This window comes from Myiozetetes cayanensis, unplaced genomic scaffold (genome assembly GCF_022539395.1).
Source record: "Myiozetetes cayanensis isolate MyiCay16 unplaced genomic scaffold, myiCay2020 scf328, whole genome shotgun sequence".
NCBI lineage: Eukaryota > Metazoa > Chordata > Aves > Passeriformes > Tyrannidae > Myiozetetes > Myiozetetes cayanensis.
This window is the reverse complement of record NW_026087553.1, coordinates 5,575-21,102: the sequence shown is the minus strand read 5'-3', so window position 1 is coordinate 21,102 and position 15,528 is coordinate 5,575. Positions and strand designations below refer to the sequence as shown.

General features: G+C 52.5%; 1 pseudogene; it reads left to right on the top strand.

The window, feature by feature from the left end:
• Positions 1-531: 531 nt before the first annotated feature.
• Positions 532-4,245, top strand: LOC126646148 (zinc finger protein 239-like; annotated as a pseudogene).
• The last annotated feature ends 11,283 nt before the right edge of the window (positions 4,246-15,528 follow it).

Sequence of the window (15,528 nt, the reverse complement as noted above, 5' to 3'; positions counted from 1 at the left end):
AGCCCCCTGTTTCAGGGTCCGGGGTCCCCGGTCCCCCACACCCCTCTCTGTTCACCCTCTCCACGCTCTCCGACAGCCGGGGGGGTCCCTCAGCTCTGCTGTGACCCCTCTCTGCTTCCCCCACTCCGGGGTCCCTAAAAAGGGTGTCATCGCGTCCCCCTCCCCGCCGGGACCGGGCTGACCACGGAACACCAACCCCCACCGCGGGGAGTCCCCGCATCCCCCGCCCAATCCCGGGGCTCTGCCGGGAACCCACACCGGATCCCCCTCCCCCGTAAAAAAAAAAACAAAAACCAAACCTCCAGGAATCCCCTAAGGTCCTCCCGAGGGACATTTGCGGCTCAGCTTCGGAGCTCCAAACATCCCCCACCCCCGAAACCACCCCGGAGGCCCCTCCCCAAAATATCTGAGAGGAGCTCTCCCCTCCCCGCGGCAACGTGAGGGATTGGGGGGGAAGATGCTCCTCCTCTCCCTCCTCCTCTCCCTCCTCCTCTCCCTCCTCCTCTTCCTCTTCCCGCCCCTCCTCCCGCTCCTCCTCCCCCCTTTCCGTTCCACGAGCGAGGAGCTCGCCCGGTAAGTTTGGGTTTGGGGGGAATGGATGGGAAAAAGGGAGAGGGGAAGGAGAAAGGGGGTGGGACCCCAAAGAGAGCGAGAGAGGGGTGGGACCCCAAAGAGACCGACCGAGGGCGGGAGGGGAGGAAGCCGGGGTTGATGGGGGAGGGGTGGGCGACGGAAAAGGGTGGGAGAAGGGAATGAGGGGAGGTGGGAGAGCGGGAAAGGGGTTTCTGTTGGGGTCCCTTCGTGTCCCCATCGCTTGATCTCCGGCCAGGGGGGACCCCCGGGACTGAGGTTTGTTGTCGATTCCCGGCGGGCCGAACAAAGGCCCCGGCCACGTGTCAGGAACTCTTTGATTGTCCCCAACACTCCCTGAGTTCCCCAATACCCCCTACCCCGCCGCGGCTCCCCAAAGTGGGGATATCGGAGAGGGGGGAACCCTGGGAGTGCTTTTTGGGGTGAATCTTGGTGTTTTGGGGTGAATCTTGGGGCTACCGGGTGGGGGGGGGCACAGTGCTGGGAAAGGGGAGTTGGAGGGGATCCCAGGGCCAAGGAAAGGGGAGGGCAGGGATCGGGAGAGGTGGGATGGGGGGTCCAGGGAGAGCCTCTGCACGGGGGTCGCCGGTGTCGGGGAAAGGGAGGGTCGTGCGGTCCAGAAAACGGGGTTCAGGGGGTCCCCCGGTGTTCAGAAACAACAACAACATAACCAAAAAAAAGGGGGATTCAGGAGTCTGGAAAAGGCAGGAATGGGGGTCGAGGGGTGCCTGGGAACTGGGAGAGGCGGGAGGGCCGGGAAAGGGGTTGTTGCAGGGGGTCCTGGAGCTGAGGAAGTGGTGAAAGAGAGTCCCAGTGCTGGAAAGAGGTGCAGGGGGGTCCTGATGCCCAGGACTGGGGGTCCAGGGAGTCCCAAGGTAAAGGAAAAGGGACTGTGGAGTCTGGGAGAGGTGGGATGACCTGGAAAGGGGGTGCAGGGGGGTCCTGGTCCCGGATAAGGGGGTTCAGGGGGATCTGGTGTACAGGAATGGGGAGTTCAGGGGGTCCATGGGACACTCCAGGACCGCCCTGCAGGATAAACCAGGAGTGGGGAACTGGGGAGACCTGGAGATTTGGGGGTCAGGGTGGTCCCAGGGTCAAGGGAAGGGAGAAACTGGGAGAGCTGTGGGAACTGGGAAGGGGCTTCAGGGGGTCCCGGGTCAAGGAAAAGGGGGGCTGGGGCTGAGGTGACGGGGAATGGCTGGCCAGGAATGGGGGGCTGGGAGTCCCCAGGGACAAGGAGATGGGGATTCAGGGAATGGGAGAGGTGGGATGGTGAGGAAAGTGGGGGCAGGGGGGCCGTGGAGTCAAAGAAAGAGGGGTCTGGTGTCTGGCAAACCGGGACTGGCCAGGCAAGGGGGACCCAGGCCAGGAGGAGCAGGAAGAGGAGGAGGAACAGCCGGTGGGGGCTGCTGAGACCCCCAGAGTGGGGAGAGCAGAGAGAGATGGTCCCAGACCCACGGGACCCCTGGCATCCTGCAAGTCAGGAAGGGGGGAACCTGCAGGGACAGGAGGTTTTTAGGGTTCCCCCAGGAACCCTGAAAAGGGGGCCTGGAGAGGGGGTACCTTGGGACCCCTGAGACACTGAAGTGGGAAGCCTGGATAAGGGCGAGTCCTGGGACCCCTGGCAGCCCAGACAGGCAGACCCCAGAGAAAGGGGACCCCAGGGAGGTGGGACCCCTGAGACCCCCAGCAGCCCAAAGCAGAGTCAGGGAAGAAGGGACCCCTGGGGTCTCCAAAACTCCCAACATCCCTAAGCAGGGTGACCATGGAGGGGGGGGAACTCCATGACCCCCAGGAACCCAGAGAGGGCAGGGACCCTGGAGAGGGGGGTCCCCCAATACACGTGGGAACCCCAGCAGCCCAAACAGGAGGAACCCCCAGAACCCCAAAGTGGAGAACCTCAAAGTGGAGAGACCTGAGAGGGGGAATTCCTGGAAGGGCTTTTTTGGTCTGGATCTTGGAGTTCTAGGGTGTTTTGGGGGGGCTTTTGGTGTTTTTATGGTCCCAGGATGCCCAGTGAGCTCCAGAGATGGACATGGCCAGGAGGAACCCCCAAGCCAATGCGCTCAGCCCTTGTTTTCCCCCAGCAGGATTTGTCCTTCCCAAAACGTGGGTGGATGGAGGAGGAGGCTGCGAGGAAGAGGAAAAGGCCACGGCCCCCCCAGGCAGGTGAGGAGGATGTCAGTGCCCCTTTGGCCCTGTCTTGTGGTGCCTGTGGGGGCCAAATTTGGGGGAATGTCCTTGGCCTTCCCTCTGGGCTGGAGGCAAATCCCCTGCCTGTCCTTCTTCCTTCCTGCCCCAGGCCCCGAGCTGAGGACGGAGAGCACGGAGGACAAATCCCCCCGGCAGAGCCTGGTGGGAGAGGCCGTTTTGAAGGGCTCCCCGGCGCAGGAAGGCAGCGGGGAGGAAAAGGCCCGGAGATGCCCCCGGAGGAGGGGCTGCAAAGCCAGCCCAGGGAGCTCTGAGGAGGAAAGACCCGTCCTGTGCCGGGAAGGCGGCCGGAGCTTGAGCCGGAGCTCCGAGCTGGTGGTCCCTGAGCAGCCTCCCAGCAGGGAGAAGCCCTTCAGGTGCTTGGAATGTGGAAAGAGCTTCAAGCAGAGCAACCACCTCCTCACCCACCAGCACATCCACACTGGGGAACGGCCCTACACGTGTAGGGAATGTGGGAAGAGCTTCAGGGACAGCTCCACCCTTCTCAGGCACCAACGCATCCACACTGGGGAACAACCCCACACATGTGGGGAATGTGGGAAGAGCTTCAGGCAGAGCTCCCACCACCTCAGGCACCTGCACATCCACACTGGGGAACGACCCTACACATGTGGGGAATGTGGGAAGAGCTTCAGTGTCAGCTCCACCCTGATCCGACACCAGCTCATCCACACTGGAGAACGGCCCTACAAGTGCTTGCAATGTGGGAAGAGGTTTCAGCGCAGCTCAACTCTCCTCAGTGCATGAGCGGACACACACAGATGAGAGGCCCTTCCGCTGCACCGACTGCGGGAAGGGCTTCAACCGGAATGGCAACCTCGTCAGGCACCGGCGCATCCACACCGGGGAGAGGCCCTACAAGTGTGGGGAGTGTGGGAAGAGCTTCAGCCAGAGCTGTGCTTTGACCAGACACCAATGGACCCACCAGTAAGAGAAGCCCTATGAGTGCCCCGACTGCGGGAAGAGCTTTGGCCGCTGCTCCCACCCCGAATGACCCCCCTGATGGTGAGGCAACCCCTGGAGTCCAGGGACTGTCAGTCCATCCCTTTCCACCAGAAAGGGCCAGTCCCCTTTCCCAGGGGCAGGTTGTGCCAACAGAACCCTTCTTGGGGGTTGTGTGGAGATTCCTCCCTTGGCTGAGAGCCCCCAAGGTCACTGCTGGAGGTTGAGAGCAGAGATCTCCCCACGAGCGTTGGTCTGGGGGAGTTCCATCCATCTCTAATTCATAATTCTTGCTTTGGTGCCAGCTTGAGTAGAATTGCTTCAACAATTGCTTTAGTGTAGAGCACTGTCCTATCTTATGCTGTCCTACTGGTAGTTTTAGTGTTTCTGTTGTGCAGTAAATAATTCTGATGAAAGTCTTGTCTGATCATTTGTAACCCTAAAGAATTCATTTCTATCAATAGACTGGACTTGCCATTATTAAAGCCCTGGGGGACAAAAGTGGTTCAGTCCCACCTCTGTAATTCCTCTAAACTGAAACTGTTGTCATAACCCAAGGCTGAGATTGGATCCAGCAGCCCCCAACACCCAACAGCAATTTGGGAGCTCAGGGGAGCCACCCCCCTTTCCCAGCCCTGTGTGCCCAAAGACCCCCATGGGACTGTTGGATCTGCCAGACCAATCCCCTTTTCCACCCTTCTCCCTGTTCTTCCCACTTTTATATGGTCCCCTCAATCCACAGTCCCCCAGGATCACTCTGGGTATCCCAACCCCCACATTTTTCCCTCCTCTCCCACCCCTTCCACATCATCCCCCCACTCCCCAGCCCCCTCATGCTCAGTTTGGGGGTCCCACCCTGCCCTTTCCCCACTCTTTTTACGTCTCCCACCCATTTCCCATAAACCTCAGTGTCCCCTCCTCCGCTTTTGGGGGTTCCCACTCCTCTCCCACTCATTTTGGGGTCCCACCACCCCTTTTATCCCCTCTGACCCCCCTTTTCCCACCGACCTCCCCCTTCACACCCCCCGCTCCCCCGAGAGCTCCTCGCCCGCAGCCGGGGGGGCTCCCAGCACCACCAGTGCCCAGAGAAGCCCCCCCAGAAAAGGGGTTGGGTGGGGTCCTGGGTGGGCTCTGAGTGTGTTTGGGGGTCCTTGAGGGGCTGTGGGGAGGTTTTTGGGGCATCCCAGCACCTTTTGGGCTGAGCTGGGTGCCTATTGAGGGGCAGGTGCCCTCCCAAAGCCCCCCAGAGCGGGGTGACACGGGGGAACACAGGGGGTCCCCATTCCCGATCCATCCCAGGACTGGTTCTGCTCCCCAAACTCGACTCCACCCCGTGGGATCCTCCAATTCCCCCCCAGTGCCCCCCAGTAACCAGGACTGGGGAGAACTGGGAAGCTGCCCCCAAATAACCAGAACTGGGGCAACTGGGATCATACTGGGAGCACCTGGGCCCCTGCTGGGGTCGTACTGGGATCATACTGGGAGTGACTGCAATGTTACTGGGAGTGTGTGAGAGGGACTGCAGCCATACTGGGGATGAGTGGGATCAAAGTGGATTTGTACTGGAAGTGTCTGGAAGTTCCTGGGATCATAGTGAAGGTGACTGTACTCATACTGGGATCATACTGGGATCAGACAAGGATCATACTGGGAGCAGCTGGTTCTATGCTAGGGGCAACTGGGAGCTCTTAGGATCCCACTGGGAGGAACTGGGACCATACTGGGCACAACTGGAACCATCTTGGGTGCAACTGAGCCCACAGTGAAGGTGGCTGGGGTCATACTGGGAGTGACTGGGAGCATTCTGAGGGCAGTTGGGACCATTTTGGCCCAACTGGGATATATTGGAGGTGACTGGGATCATACTGGGAGTGACTAGGACCACACTGGGGATGTCTGAGAGTGGCTGTTAACAACTGGGATCATACTGGAAGCTACTGGGAGCAACTGGGAGTGAGTGGGACCACACTGGGGGCAATGGGGATATACTGGGAGAGACCAGGAGTGACTGGGATCATACTGGGACTGTCTGGGATCATACTGGGACTGACTGGGAGCAGGCTGAGGTCGACTGGGAGAGACTGGATGTGACAGGGATCCTACTTGGAGGGACTGGAACTGTAGTGGGTGAGTGGGAGCAATTGGACCCTGCTGGGGGCAAATGGCTTTATACTGGGAGTGACAGGGAATGTCTGGGTTCATCCTGGCTGTGACTGCCACCATAGAGGGTGTCACTGGGATCCTACTGGAGTCATACTGGGAGGGACTGGAACTACAGTGGGATGACTGGGAGCAACTGGGACCATGCAGGGAGTAACTTGGATCCTACTAAGAGAAACTGGGATCATACTGGGACTGACTTGGAGCACACTAGAAGCAACTGGGATATACTGGGAATGGCTGGGAGTGACTGGGATCATTCTGGGAGTGACTGGAACCATAGTAGGGGTGAAGGGGAGCAACTGGAACCATGCTGGGGGCAACTGGGATCATAGTGGGAGCAGCTGGGCTCCCACGGGGGTCCTGTTGGGGTCTTACTGGGAGTGACTGCAATAATACTGGGAGTGTGTGGGAGGGACTGCAGCCATACTGGGGATGAGTGGGATCAAACTGGCTTGGTACTGGAAGTGGCTGGAAGTTCCTGGGGTCATACTGGGGGTGACTGGACTCATACCGGGATCATACTGGGATAAACTGGGACCATGCAGGGGGCAAATGGCATCGTCCAGGGAGTGCCTGAAAGTGCCTGGGGCCATACTGGGCTCAGACTGGGAGTCCCTGAGAGGGAAAGGAACCATCCTGGGGGTGCTGGGAGCAACTGAGACCACCTTGGGGGCAACTTGGCTCCAGTTGGGAGTGATTGGGAGTGACTGGGACCATAGTGGGAGTGACCAGCACCATACTGGGATCATAGTGGGAGTGACTGTAAGGGACCAGGATCAAACTGGGAGTGACTGGAACTATGCAGGGGGGAACTGGGAGCCAGTGAGGTCATGCTGGAAGCCAAGTGGGAACATACTTGGAGCAACTGGGATCATGCTGGAAGCAACTGGGAGTAACTGGGAGTGACAGGGTGCATGCTGGAGGCAACTGGCATGAACTGGGAGTGACTGGGATCACCCTGATGGGAACTGGGACCATCCTGGGGCAAGTGGAAGTCACTGGGTGTCAGGGGTTTCTGTGGGTGGGTTTTGGTAGCAGGGGGGGCTCCAGGGGTGTCTTCTGTTGGAAGCTGCCAGAAGCTTCCCCTGCCCCGTGGAGCCAATTCCAGCTGCTCCAGGACGGACTTGCTGCTGCTGGCCAAGGCCGAGCCCATCGGGAGCAACAGGAACAGCTCTGGGATAACAGATTTAGGGCCAGAAGGAATTGCAGCCAGGGAAGAGTGGAGTGGGAATGTGGGAACAGCAATGCAGACCCAAAGGGTGGGGCAGAAGGAGGGGCAGGAGGTGCTCCAGGCACCAGAGCTGAGGCCCCGCAGTCCCTGGGGGAGCATCGGGACGCAGATCGGTGGGCATTTCTTGAGAGCTCGGGTGCCCCCCGCCTGCTCGGGCTGGGATCCGAGCCCATCCTGAGCCTCATTCCATGGCAGTGTGTCCCGACGCAGCCCGGCCACAGCTGAAGCCAAAACCCGGAGCGGGTGAGGTGGGATCTGCTCCAGCGCCTACCGCAGCCTCCAGCCCGGTGGGAGCGGCCCGGGCCCTGCCCCGGGCACCCTGAGCGGGGCAGTGCCCACTCCCGCCGGCCGCCCTCACAAGGCCCAGGCCGCCTCCTTCCCACACGGCCCAGCAGGGCCGCCCTCACGCCTGCCCGGCCCGGCCATGTCCCGCCCGGCCCCGCCCTGCCCCGTGGCCTCTGGGACACCCCACGGGCCGTGCTGAGCGTCCCCCCAGCCATTGTGACGCCACAGGTGTGAGCAGGGCACGGCTTTGTTGGTGCCCGGAGCCGGCGCTCAGAGCTGCTGTGGCCTCTCTGGGAGCAGCAGCACATCCCGCTCTGGGAGCTTTTTGCGCCTGTTCTGCCGGCTTGGTGGCTACAGGACACGACCACTGCACAGGGCGACCTCGTCTGCCTTGTGCTCTATACCCTCTGCCCGTCCTTATCCTTGTCTTTGTCCCCTTTGTCACCCTCACCCTAAACCTCACCCTCGTCCCGTTCATCATCCCTGCTTGGCTCCCGGCAGCCCCGCCGGGGGCTTCTTGCACTTCCTGCTGCTGGGAGCTCTGAGCAGGGCCATGCCGTGGCTTCTCAGCAAGAAGCGACGGCAGTCGCCGTCCAGCAGCACCAGTGGGCAGCCCTGGGCTGCCCCCAGCTCCACCAGTGCCTCCGAGCTCAGGGAGAAGGGGCTGGGCAGGCTGCACCGCGCGGCCGCCCGCGGCGACCTGGCCTGGCTGAGGCGGTGGCGCTGGTATGTGAGGGCAGTTGGCATCGACAGGCGAGACTGAAGCCACTCACTTAAGGAAGGCTTTGAAACATAAAAGGTTAAAACAAAATTGTAAGAGAAATTTCAAAACCTTAACATCAGGAAATTGTCTTGAGGAACAGAACATATTGACTAGATAGAGCAGTCCTTGAGAGATAGCAGCATTCCTCACAGAGATAGCAACTCAGCAAATCCTAGGATGAGCCAAAAGTCAGCCTGACCTTATTATGTTTGCCAAAACTGCCTTAAAAGGAGAAGATCTAAAGAAAGTTCAGAATTACAGTGAGGAAGACTCACACACGACCCCCGCCCAGAGGAAGGCAACAGGAACCCCCACCGTGAAATCTCCCCAAATTGAAGACTCCGCCCAGACTCCGCCTATATATGAATATTACAAGTAGATGTTGCAACTTAATGAATATGCATGATTGTGTTGTAATCCTATACTCAAAAACTGTATAAAAGAGCTATGCTGATTGTACACGACGGAGCTCTTTGCCCAGGGCGACCTGGAGGGCTCCCCAACGCGTTGCTAATAAAATACCTCCTGCTTTAAAGAAACAAACTTTGTCTCTAAAGCAGTTTCTCCGCGCCTTTTGGGGCAAAATTTCGGCATCATTTTTGGCGAAACCAGGCAGGAGGTTTTAGTCCTCCTGAGCCGGGGCCTGGGGGTCTAGGGACTCTCTGGGCCCTGCCGGCAGATTTTTGTCGGTAGAGACTCCCCAGACCCCTCGGACCTACGTGCGACGGCGGACAAGAACTCCTGCTTTAAATTAAGAGGTATTTTGCTTTATATGTTATTGTGTTTTGCTTTATAGGTTTTTGGAATAGAAAGCGCTTTATTGAGGCGGGGTAAGACGTTACCCCCAGGGGAACGCTGAGGGGACGCCCCAGCATATAATCCCCTACGGGTTAGAGGCCCGGCTTGGATTTGGCCCCCCCAGGTATCATGGGTTAGAGTCCCACTTTGGGTTAAAGTCCCAAAAATTCGGGTTTGAGGCCCGGCCTCGGGGTGGACTTCCAGGTAATCGTGGGTTAGAGTCCCAGCAGAGAACGGAGAACAGGTTAAAATTCGGATAAGTTTGCCAGCAAAAATTGTCTGTTGTATCGCTTGTCTGTCGTATTGCTTGTCTGTTGTAGTGTTTTAACTAATCTGGGATTATTTCCAAAAGTCTGGGAAGGTTTCGACAAATTCTGGGAGTGGTGCCAATCTCTGGGAGCGGTTCCAATAACTTCTCTCGAGAAAGGGCTTTAGAATGTGGAAAAAAACTTATTGTATGAAATATGAGTTTTGCTTATTTTCTTAAATTCTGCTTATTTTCTGTACTGTTTAATGGACTGCGCGTCTAAATCTTAGGATAAAAATCTGTTCTTTCTGTAATTGTTCATTCTATAGTACATGTAAGCCCAAAGAGAATGCAAGAAATTGTACTCGATTAAGATGAGGCAGGGATCAAATACTTTATAAACGATATATCTTTTAGCTTGCAACAGACTGAATATTGGGCAGCAGTATTTTACGGTCTGCAAGTGACACCTCGCGACTTTATTTGGTAAAGCAATAAGCTAAAAGGTAAGAACGTTTCATCTAAAAGTGTACAGGTGTGAATGCGTGTGAGTGAGACGTGCAAATAAGCACGAAGTGAGTGCGGAGTCCCGATCTGCGGTTCCTGTTCTTCGCGAGAAGACAGGCCAGAGACGGACGAAGCGATTGGAAACTGTGTGCATAAAGTGATATAAAAAAAAAGAAAAAGAAAAAAAAGAAAAGAAAAAAATCTGAAGCATTGACACAAGAAAATCTGTTAAGCAAGGATAGATTTAGAAAACAGCAATGGGAGGCCAGCAAAGTAAAGATATAAACATGAAGACCCCCTTAGGATGTGTCTTGAAGCATTGGAAAGATTTAGGGGGATTCCAGGGAAACATAAGTAAAAAGACACTTTTAAAATACTGTACACAGTGGTGGCCTCTATATAAGTTGGATGATGATGAGAAATGGCCTCCGGAGGGAACAATTAATTACAACACAATTTTACAACTCATGTTGTTCCTCCGTCGGCTAGGCAAATGGGACGAAGTAATGTACTGCGATATGTTCTTCACCTTGAGAAATAAACCAGAGTGGCAGAAGGAGTGTGGGGTGAATGTAGCACCCCAAGATCCCTAGTACTGGCCTTAGAAAGATAAGAAAAACTTAAGACCTAAGGAGCGTTGCTGTGATGCCTGTAGTATTGGACAGCAATGCCTTAGATTAACGAGAAGGGATAGCGGAAAAGAGAGCGAAATAAGCTTATGGGAGTATCAGCCGTTTGCGCCAGGATATGGGGTTCCTCCGCCCAAGTGAAGGGGAGGCGAAAGGGACACTAGTCTGTTGGGAGATATGTCACTAGAACAAGACGGATCCAGGAACGGTTACAGCCCCCAAAGATTAGAAAACAGTTGGGAAGATAGCAGCCCAGCAAGATCGGAGAGTTGCGGGAGAGAAAGCGGATCACAGAAGCTGAGTAGCCCACAAGGCTCAGAAAATTACCGAGAAGAGAGTAGTCCTCTCAGTTCGGAGACTGGTAGGAAAGAGGACAGCTCACCACGACTGGAGCTAGAGGGTCGGGAAAAAAAAAAGAGTAGCCCACCTAAAATGAGAGGTAGCCAAAATAGAGATTGCAGTACGCCAAGAGATGAAAACACCTCACGAAGATCAGGCGGCCCGCCAGGACCAGGCAGCCTGCCAGGATCAGGGAGCACCAGAAAGGGGGGTGGCTTCCCTGAGCTAAGATGCAGTGATGATGATGATGATAATGCTGTCAGAATTAACAGAAACAGAAAAGGAACTCGTATTGAGAACAGGAAGAGAGCATGCTGCATTACTACCAGAAAGAGTAGATGTAATATTCCCCAATCAAAACCCAGAATGGGATCCGAATAATCCAGTCCAGTATGGGCGGCTGGTGCAATATAGAAAGCTAATAGCAATGGGTCTGCGAAATGCAATACCTAAAGCCATCAACTGGGCAATGCTGTATGATGTCAGACAGGGGAAAGATGAAACCCCCTCAGAATTTTTGGACAGACTCAGGACAGCTATGAGACAGTATACACCCCTCGACCCAGCATCGGAGGAAGGAAGTAACAGTTATTGGGGTTAGTAATGGGACAATGCACCCCAGATATCAGAAAGAAATTGCAAAAGCTTGAGCATCCAGCAAATAGAAACCTAGAAACATTGATGAACGAGGCCTGGAAAGTGTATAATAACAGAGATAAAGAAGAGAAGAAAAAGGAGGATAAAAGGTTTGCTCGAATAGTGGCAGCAGCAGTGGCAGCCCCAAATGCAAAGTCTCCAGAATCCAATACCAGAGGCAGAGGTAGAGGTTACCCAGCAAAGGGAGTGGGAAAAGAGAATCTCAGCCCCATCTGCCTGGGATAAAACCAAATCAGTGTGCTAATTGCTGGCAGATAGGACACTGGAGACGAGATTGTCCTCTGCTAGGAGAGAGACCTGCAAACGCTATCATTGCACATCAGAATAGTGAATGAGGGGGACCGGTGAGTCGTTCCCTAGCAGACCCACTGGTTAAAATGGAGCTAGGGGAAGGTGAAAAAGAATTAAACTTTTTAATAGATACAGGAGCAACATTTTCGGTTTTGAATCAAGAATTGGTACCCAAAAGTGATGAATTTGTACAGGTCGTGGGAGCGACAGGCCAACCAGAAAAAGCCTACTTTCTAAAACCTATTAAATACAAAATTGGAAAACAAATGGGAATTCATCAATTTTTGTATTTACCAAATTCTCCAAAGCCTCTACTAGGTAGAGACCTATTAGAGAATTTAGGGGCTGTAATAAAATTCAATAAAGATAAACTTGAGTTTCAAGTAAATGATGAACAACTAATAGCAGCTTTAAGTTTGACAATCAGCTATATAGAACCAAAACCTGAAAGTCATAGCATTGAACGCATTATGAGTGAAGTATACCCACTAGTATGGGCTACTGATGTACCTGGAAGGTCAAAACGAGCAGCTCCTATTAATATTGAGTTAATACCAGGAACAAAACCGGTAGTAAGAAAACAATACCCGCTGAGGTTGGAAGATAGAAGGGAATTGAACCAATAATAGAGAAATTTCTAGAACTAGGATTATTGGTAGAGTGTGAATCAGATTTCAATACACCAATCCTACCTGTTAAGAAACCGAATGGGACATATAGATTAGTCCAAGATTTAAGGGCAGTGAACGAAATTACAAAAACTTTACACCCGGTCGTAGCGAATCCCTATACTCTTCTAACCAAATTGAGGGAAAATTTAAAATGGTTCACAGTATTAGACCTAAAAGATGCATTCTTTTGCCTAGCCTTAGCTCTGACAAGCCAGAAAATTTTTGCTTTTGAATGGGAATCTGCTAAAACAGGGAGAAAGACTCAACTAGCTTGGACTGTGTTACCGCAGGGATATAAAAACAGTCCCACGATTTTTGGAAACCAATTGGCCAAAGAATTAGAACAATGGGAAAGGCCACTGGGAAATGGTACCCTTCTACAATATGTAGATGATTTATTGGTAGCAACTGAAACAGAAGAAGAGTGCATTGAATGGACTATTTCCCTGCTAAACTTTTTGGGCTTAAGTGGATATCGAGTTTCTCTACAAAAAGCACAGCTGGTACAAGAAAAGGTGATATACCTGGGATATGAAATCTCCAGGGGACAATGATCTCTAGGCACAGCAAGAAAAGAAGCCATCTGTCAGATGCCCAGACCAGAAACGGTAAGAGATCTACGGGCCTTTCTGGGAATGACAGGTTGGTGCCGATTATGGATTCATCAATATGGAATACTTGCCAAACCACTATATGATTTACTAAAGGGGACTACGAGTACCTTAACCTGGACTCCCGAGGCAGAAGGAGCTTTTAAAAGACTGAAACAAGAACTCATGAAAGCCCCAGCCTTGGGTCTTCCAGATGTAACTAAGCCGTTTTGGTTATTCTCCCATGAGCGGCAGGGGATGGCTCTGGGAGTTCTAGCACAGCAGTTGGGACCACATAAGAGAGCTGTAGCTTATTTCTCCAAACAATTGGACGAAGTAAGCAAAGGCTGGCCTGGGTGCCTAAAAGCAGTGGCCGCAGTGATTATCAACATAGAAGAGGCCAGAAAGCTTACGCTGGGCCAGAAAATGACTGTGTTAGTCTCTCATACTGTCTCAGCAGTGCTGGAACAAAAGGGTAACCATTGGTTATTGCCTTCGAGGTTCCTAAAGTATCAAGCCATCCTAGCTGAATCAGATGATGTAACCATTCAAGTAACTAACATTGTCAACCCAGCTTCATTTTTAGAAGGGAGAATTCCGGCAGAACCTCTCAAACATGATTGCCTGGAAACGATCGAGGCAGTCTATTCCAGTCGTCCAGACCTCAAGGAGGAACCATTTGAAGATGCGGACAACTGGTTCTCGGACGGCAGCAGCTTCGTGAAGCAAGGAGTAAGAATGGCAGGCTATGCAGTGACCACAATAGAAGAGGTAATTGAATCAAATCCCCTACCTGCAGGGACTTCGGCCCAGAAGGCAAAACTGATTGCTCTTACCCGAGCCCTGGAATTAGCAGAAGGTATGCGAATTAACATTTGGACTGATTCTAAATATGCTTTCTCTGTCGTACATGCTCACGGAGCGATTTGGAAAGAAAGGGGACTATTAACTGCCCAGGGGAAAACAATTAAACATGCAGAAGAAATTCTAAGGTTGTTAGAAGCGGTCCAACTCCCAGAGCAGGTGGCCATAATGCATTGTAAGGGACACCTGAAAGGTAACACAGTTCCAGAAATAGGGAATAGGAAGGCAGATGCAGAAGCCAAATTAGCTGCTGCAAAAACTGAAGAAATAACCATAACAGCTTTAATACCGGGAGAATTAGATACAGATTTTCAACCAAATTATCAAGAATCAGATCAAAGATGGATTAAAAAGAACAAGGGTAAATTGTTAGACAACGGGTGGGGACAGTTAGAAACAGGTCAACTAATAATACCTGAAAAATTAATGTGGCAGTTTGTAAAGACAGAACATGAAAAAGCCCATTGGGCCTTGGACCCACTCTATCAATATTTACAAACCCGAATAGCAGGACCAAAACTCTTTACTACAGTAAAATACGTCACATCTCAATGTGAGCGATGCCTAAAGAATAATCCAAATACTGGGACGAAGGTACATCAGGGAGCCATAAATCGAGGTAAATTCCCAGGTGAAGTGTGGCAAATTGATTTTTCAGAACTCCCAAGAAAAGGGGGGTTTCGATATTTATTAGTATTAACTGACACATTTTCTGGGTGGCCTGAAGCATTCCCTTGTAGGACAAATAAAGAAAGAGAAGTAACCAAGGTTTTATTAAACGAAATAATACCCCGATTTGGGGTACCGAGAAGTATATCTTCAGACAGAGGTACGCATTTTTGTGCAAAAATAGTAAGAGCAATAAGCAAGGCATTACAAATTAAGTGGCAGTTACATACGCCCTACCGGCCTCAGGCTAGTGGGCAAGTCGAAAAGATGAATCACCTGATTAAACAACAAATTGCTAAGATATGCCAGGAAACCAATTTACAGTGGTATCAAGCTTTGCCTATTGCTCTACTTAGACTGAGAGTCAAACCAAGATCAAAAGAAAAATTGAGTCCATTTGAAATTCTGTATGGAAGACCTTACGCTATGCAGATTGTAAATGGAGATGCTGTAGACCAAATAGGTAATCAGTACATCTATGATTATGTAATTGCTATTGGGAAACATTTTGATAAAAATACAGCTGTGGTGATAGAACATCAACCCAAACAGCCTGATTGTAAATTACATCCGTTTAACCCCGGTGACTGGGTATATGTTAAGAATCTCTTAGGAAAACCCCTACAAGAAAAGTGGGAGGGACCTTTCCAAGTGCTGCTGACTACCTTCACCGCGGTCCGGATCAAAGAGCGACCTACATGGATTCATTACTCACGAGTCAAGAAAGCTCCAGAGAATAAGCAAGAGGAAGGAACAAGTGAAACACCAGCATCTGCAGATAATCTACCAAACAGTGTGAATGAATATGGACACGGCACTACGGAGGATAGATCCGCAGAGAGTCTTTCGGAAAATACAGTTGACTCTAGTGCCCCTATGGACACAGAATAGTGATGTGGTTCCAGCTTGGGCGTTAACCTGTCTGGCTGAACTGCCATCGTCCCGACATTATATGGAACTTGTATATTATTTGTATCGTCCAGCACTTCGCAGTCCTTTCCCTCCACAGTGCCTTGCGTGTGGAAGAAGGTCTTGTCAAGCTTGGGTACTCATTTGTTGTGAATTATGTGGCACCAGATG